Here is a 7138-nt window from a genome sequence, read left to right as displayed (position 1 = left end):
AAAATTCTGAAAAACAGAATGAGAGGCAGATGTTTAAATTATGCTGCTTTCTAGAAAATAACATTTTCAACAAAACAATTGAGTGTTTGCAGCTACACTAAATATTTCGCATTTTTCAATTCTCACTACTAAATGGGAAAACAAAGGGGTCTAAAATTCATTAGCAAAAACAATCACTTCCTTAAGTCAGTCTTCATAGAAATATGATCATTAGCAATGTCCCTTTAATGAACACATTCTTCATTAACATCCACATTTTAATCATTGAAAATTCATGGAAGATAGCATTGTTGCAAAGAAAGATTTGATATTCAAACTACGGTTTAATGGAATTCTTCAAGAATTTATTCTTTTTTAATTTTTTAATTATTTTATTAGAAATTTTCTTCATTTACATTGCAAATACTATGCCCTATATAATCTCACCACCCTGCTCCCCAACCCACCCACTCCTGCTTCCAGACCCTGGCATTCCCCTCTACTGGGGCATTTAATCTTCACAAGATCAAGGGCCTTTCCTCTTCTGCTATATATGCAGCTAAACACATGAGCTCTGGGGGTCCTGATTAGTTCATATTGTTGTTCTGTCTATAGGGTTGCAGACCCCTTCAGCTCCTAGGGTACTTTCTCTAGCTCCTCCATTGGGGGCCCTGTGTTCCATACAATACATGTAATTGAGCATCCACTTCTGGATTGGCTAGGCACTGATATAGCCTCACAAGAGATAGCTATATCAGGGTCCTGTCAGAAAATTTTGCGAGAATAGGCAATAGTGTCTTATAAAAACTTTTAAAAACTTACTGTCACTTCTTTGATATATATATATATGTATACATATATATATGTATATATATATGTGTGTGTGTATATATATATGTGTGTGTGTTCTTCAATTTATATATAAATATTTAATATAAAATAATATAAATATACAAATATATAATTATAATATCTAATATATAAAATTATAATATGTAAATAATATAAACATATAATATACATTTATAATATAAACATATATATATATAAACTTAAAAGACTTTTGGTCTTATATAAAATATATAAATATTTAATATAAAGTAATAAAATATATAAATGTATAATTATAATATACAACATATAAATTATAATATAGAAATAATATAAATATATCATATAAATATATAATGTAAAAAATATATATATAAATACATGTTTGTATATATATAATACATAGTGACTTATAAAAACAAACTAAAAATTACAGAGGAGAACGTGGAAAAAAAACTCCAGTATATGGGCCCAGGAGAAAAATTCCTGAACAGAACAACACTGGCTTGTGATGTATGATCAATAATTGAAAATGAGACCTCAGGAAATTGCAAAGCTTCTGTTAGGCAAAGTATACTGTTCATAAGACAAAAAATGAAATGAAATAAGCTTGTAGTACATCCTCAGTGCCACACCTAAGTGATTTTGTGGGATGAATTCCCTTATGCATCTCCAAATTTCTCTTAGCATGGGGATGCACAATAGAAAGGTTACTGGTGATGACATCATATTTGATGTGTATAATTGAGAAGAGTTTGAATTCTTGAGATCAGTGGTGAGTGAATACTCGATTTCAAATACGTCCTTTCTTTCTTCCTCTGTGGCAATTTCCTGAGTTTTCTTTGCAAGACAACCTATCAAGTATCATTAACACAAAGGCCTAAAACCAGTTGGGTCTTAAATCCAAGGCAAAAATGTTGAACTAAAGTGTCCATTAACATATCAACTGTACAGTGGCCTCCAGTTTCTCTCAGCATCCCTCTGTCTCTACTGCATATAGGACTCACCTGGCTGCCATGCCTCCCCAACCTAGCTCCAGACTCCCCCCCCCAAACTTTCTAGTCCAGGTAATCCCCTCGGCTTTCTTCCTACCAGCTCTTCTGACATCTATATAACTCAGCCACTTTTAGCCATGCTAGTCTCTTCACTAAGGCTGCCCCTCTTGGTTGGTGGCCCCTCTTTCTTTTTTCAGATCTCCTCTCCTCACATGGCCCAGCTTAGGGTCATGTTCACTCTGTAACTCTCCCAGAGGTTTCCTGTCTGGTCTGGAACTCACTGTGTCAGACTAGATTCTAATCCCAAACTCCATCTTGCCTCTGCCAGCAGTTCTGTAATTTAGGAGTGTTTCAGCAAGACCAGCCTTTGTAGCTCAAGGAAATATTGGCACATCTATAATCACAACAATCCTCCTAACAGATTGAGTGTACAGCTCCATCTGGGGAGGTGTGTCTACTTCCTGGCACTTGATCATGTCTGAAGTACATTGTACAGAAGACATTGCACTGAGAATAGCCAAAGAAAATAGGCATTTTGGTGAAGTCAAAATGATGGGACTTTCGGCTTGTGTGCAGGAGGTTCTTTGAAACATTTTGGATCTGTCAGTCACAGACAACTAGTTTTATCAGTAATGGTCATGGCATGAAAATGGGAGAGTTGAAGCATTTTCCTCTATCATGGAGGTGGAACTGAGATTTGGTACAACCCTTGTGATCTGATCCAGGCTTCCATGGGGGATTACAATGCTCCAGGGCCTGGCAGGCCAGTGGAGCCAGGTGGTGATTGTGGAGGCTGCTTGTGGAGCCCTGCCCCAGGTGAGTCCCTAGTGATCGCCCACCTCCCTGAGTTATGCATCAGGAGCCAACAGGATAAAATCCCATGTCCCTGACTGTAGGACATCTGTGGACAAAAAAAAAATGTTTTGACATCTGTGTGCTCAATCACTAGAGCCATCCCCTCTGACTCACAGGATCTGGTGGACTGTACCCCCTAAGGCTTGTGGGCAGGCCTGTGCTTGGAGACAGAGTCCTGGGGTGACCTTTACTGGCATTATATGAGGGAAAGGGCTCAGTGCACCTAAGGACCTGACTTTTGTATACAGAGACTGTGGTGGCCAAGAAGATTTGAACAGTTGAGAGATTCGATCTAGTCAGTTTTCCAAGGGTAGGGTGGGGGTAATTTGGGTGTGGGCAGAGACCTGTGAATCCTTGGGTAAATCCTGTGCACTAATGTTCAAGTTGGAATGCAAGCTGCAGCAGGCATGGGAGAGTTTAAGGTTGGTGATGGTGGTGTCCAGATCTTTGATGGAGTTATTTTATTCTCTCAGTATGCCCCTCTCCCACCCGCTCTGTCCTTTCCCGCTCTGCTGCCCCCCTCACAGGGGGCCTTGTGAGCTCATTCTCTCCCTCCCTTCCTCTCACCTCTCCCTTTGACCTTCTTCCTCTCCCCTCCCCTTCCCCCGACATCTACCTCAGACTGTGTCTCTCTATGTAGTCATGGCTGTTCTGTCTCTCTATGTACCACACTATCTTCAAACTCAAAGAGATCCTTCTATATCTAACTCACAATTGATAAGAAAAGGCACCCTTTGTTATATTTTTACTTTATTTATTTATTTTAATCTTGTTATATTTTTATTATTTATTTATTTTAATCTTGGCTTGTTCTGTGAGAAATCTCAGATCACCATTAGTAATAGGTGCTGTCTCTCTGACTTTCTGTCTGTCACTTGATAGTCTACATGCCACTCATCAGTATTTCTCTGTGTCCAGGTTGTTGGATTAAAGTGGAGAGTGAAATGTTACCCTTTGAGCAGAGTCTGTCTGCAGAAGGTGCCAATTCATGCATCCTACAACAGCACATGCTGTGCTGTGCTGAGACACCCCTGCTAAGCATGAACAATGTGATGATCCTCCAGACCTCCTCGGGCCTTCTAAAGCATCAAGTGACTTATAATGTTGGGTATGCCCCCATGAACACTGAGAGTGTAGAGGCCATTCAGAGTGAGAAGAAGAACTGCATATACAGCTACTATTGCAAAATTTTACTAGCATGTTACACCTCAATCAACACCAGATGGTACACACTGGAGAAAAGCCTTTCAGTGAAATGAGTGTGGGATGTCCTTCACACACAAATCCTTTCTTCTTAATCATTTCAGAACTCACACTGGAGAGAAGCCATTCAGGTGTGGTGGGTGTGGCAAAGCCTTCAAGCATAATATCTCCCTCATATCTCACCAGTGAGTTCACGCAGGAGAGACACCTTTTACCTGCACCAAATGTGGGAAGTCATATATGACCAGATCCAACATTACACATCATTTTCAAGTTCATGCTTCAGAGAAACCTTACAGTTGCAGTGAATATGGCAATGCATTTAAGGAGAAATTCAGCCTCATTTATTTTGTGCGAGTGCACACTCAGGAAAGGCCTTTTCAGTACAGCAAGTGTGGCAAGTCCTTCAGCCAAAAAGCCTTTCTCATTAAGCATTTCAAATTCACACCAGAGACAAGCCTTTCAGGTGCAGTGAGTGTGGCAAAACCTTCAAACACAACTGCTTCCTTGTTGCTCATCAGTGAGTTCACACAGGAGAGACACCTTTTACATGCACTAAATGTGGCAAGTCATACATAAACAGGTCCAGCCTTTTATATCATTATTGGGTTCATACTGGAGAAAACCAGTAGAAGTATTCTGTAGTGGTTTGAATAGGTTTTGCCCCAGAGATTCATGTGTTTGAATGCTTGGCCCATAGGGAGTGACACTATTACATGTTCTGGCCTTCTTAGAATAGGTGTGGCATTGTTGGAGAATGTGTGTCACAGTGGTGATGGGCTATGAGGTTCAGTGCTCAAGCTCCTCCCAGTGTGGTAGAGTGTCTTCCTGACTGCCTTTAGATCAGGATATAAAAACTCTGCTCCTCCGAACCATGTCTCCCTGCATGCAGCCATGGTTGCTGCCAAAATGATAATGGACTGACCATCTGAAACTGTACGCCAGACCCAATTAAATGTTGTCCTTTATAAGACTTACCTTTTCAAAGTTTTCAAAGTTCTTTTCAAAACAATGGAGACCCTAAGACATGATATCAAATGCATAAGTCATATAAGGAAAATTGCAGCCTTGTTTATCATATCCAAGCTCATATAGGGGAAAGGCAATTTGAATGTCGTGCATCTGGGAAGTGTTAAAAAACAAAACTCACCCCATCAATGACCAACAACTTTATACTAGAGGAAAGGATTTTATGTGTAGTGTGTGTGGGATGCAGCCTCATTTACATCAGAGATTTTATGCAGCAAAGCATCATGAGTGCAAAGAATGTGGCAAAGGGTTTTGCTGCAGGACTGGCACCACACTAAATAGAGTATATGTCTTGAGTGCAATGAACATGGGAAATCATTTCCATCATCTACCCTATATAGTCAAAAGGGTTTTCACTGGAAAAAAAGTCAAGAGTGCTTCAGATGAGTGGATCGTTCACCCACACTTCCATCATATTTAACTGAAGAAACCACAGTGCAGACAGGCATCATGAACCCGCAGAATCTGGGGAAAACTTTGAACAATGTTTGTTCTTATTAACAACAGAGACACAACCCAGATAGGTTTGTGAATGCAGACAATGTAGAGAAAGCTTCAGCCATTGACCAAGCTTGTTGAAACTTAGAAGTGAATGTGACTTTGAGCAAAGAAGTTCTAAGAGTGGCTTTTGTGAGGAAGCCAGTCATTGAAAATTATTCATCAAAGAAGAACATGGAATCAAGATGAGGATTATTGCCATCTCATTCCTAAGAAGTTAATGCTTTCCTGGGACTTAGCAAGATGAAACTGTGTTCTTGGCTGCATCAGTGTGGATTGGATTCTCCATGTTACTGACTTTGAATGGGGGAGGAAGAGAGTGACCTCACTTTAAATAAGACATATATATTTATTGTTGTTTGTTCTATTGGTTGCCCTTTTTTCCCTCACTGAATATTGCAGTCTGTGGGATAAATGATCATTTACAGTAAAGTCTCCATGACTAATGTGTCACTACTTTTGTTGGGGACCAGCTCTGTGTAGCACCTAATGCTCTTACATAGGAATGCAACCCATACGTTTTTGTTGTTTGTTGTTTGTTTCATGTGTCAGTATTTCAACTGGACATATATATGAATATTAAGTACATAACTAATGCCTGTGAGTCCCCCCAAAATGCACTGGATTCCTGGAACAGAAGTTACAAATGGGTATGAAGCAGTCTGTTTGCTTGAAACCAAGGAAGTGAAAGATATGTACGACAAGAACTTCAAGTCTCTGAAGAAAGGAATCAAAGAAAATTTCAGAAGTTTGAAAAATCTCCCATGCTCATAATTGGCAGGACTAATAAAGTAAAAATGGCCACCTTGCCAAAAGCAATCTACACTTTCAGTGCAATCCCCACCTAAATTCCAACTTAATTCTTCATAGACTTAGAAAGAGCAGTTTGCAAATTCACTTGGAATAACTAAAAAACCCAGGATCTCGAAAAATATTCTCAACAATAAAAGTACTCCTGGGGGATTCACCATCCCTGACCTCAAGCTGTACTACAAAACAATTGTGATAAAAACTGCATGGTACTGGTATAGAAACATAGAGGTAGATCAATGGAATGGAACTGAAGATGCAGAAATGAACCCACATAGCTATGGTCACTTGATCTTTGACAATGAAGTAAAACCATCTAGTGGAAACAAGACCCCAAGAAATTAGACTCAAGACAATCAAATATCCCTTTTAAAATGGGATACAGAGCTAAAAAAAGAATTCTCAACTGAGGAAACTCAAGTGCTTGAGAAGCACATAAGGAAATGTTCAACATCCTCAGTCATCATGAAATACAAACCAAAACACACCTGAGATTCCACCTCGCACCAGTCAAAATGGCTAAGATAAAAAACTCAGGTGATAACAAATGCTGGTAAAGCTGTGTAGAAATTGGAGGATCCATCCATTGCTGGTGTGATTGCAACCTGGTACAACCAATCTGGAAATCAGTCTGTCAGTTCCTCAGAAAATTGAACATAATACTACCTGAGGAGTGAGCAATACCACACCTGAGTATATAACCAGAAGATGCTCAACCATGTCATAAAGACACATGCTCTACTATGTTTATGAACATAGTAGCCTTATTTATAATAACCAGAAGCTGGAAAGAACCCAGATGTCCCCCAACATAAGAATGGATACAGAAAATATGGTACATTTACACAATGTAGTATTACTTAGTTATTAAAAACAATTAATTCCTGAACTCTTTTTGGAAAATATATGGAACGAGAAAATATCATCCTGAGTGTGGT

At 39.3% G+C, this 7138-nt stretch overlaps 1 pseudogene; it reads left to right on the top strand.

Annotated features, from left to right (window-relative positions):
* The first annotated feature begins 3547 nt into the window (after nt 1–3547).
* On the top strand, nt 3548–6556 carry LOC110288338 (uncharacterized; annotated as a pseudogene).
* Nucleotides 6557–7138: the final 582 nt, after the last annotated feature.

The sequence above is a fragment of the Mus caroli genome, unplaced genomic scaffold (assembly GCF_978045245.1).
Source record: "Mus caroli unplaced genomic scaffold, Mus_caroli_1 scaffold_8, whole genome shotgun sequence".
Taxonomy (NCBI): Eukaryota; Metazoa; Chordata; class Mammalia; order Rodentia; family Muridae; genus Mus; species Mus caroli.
This window is presented reverse-complemented; position numbering and strand designations above follow the sequence as displayed.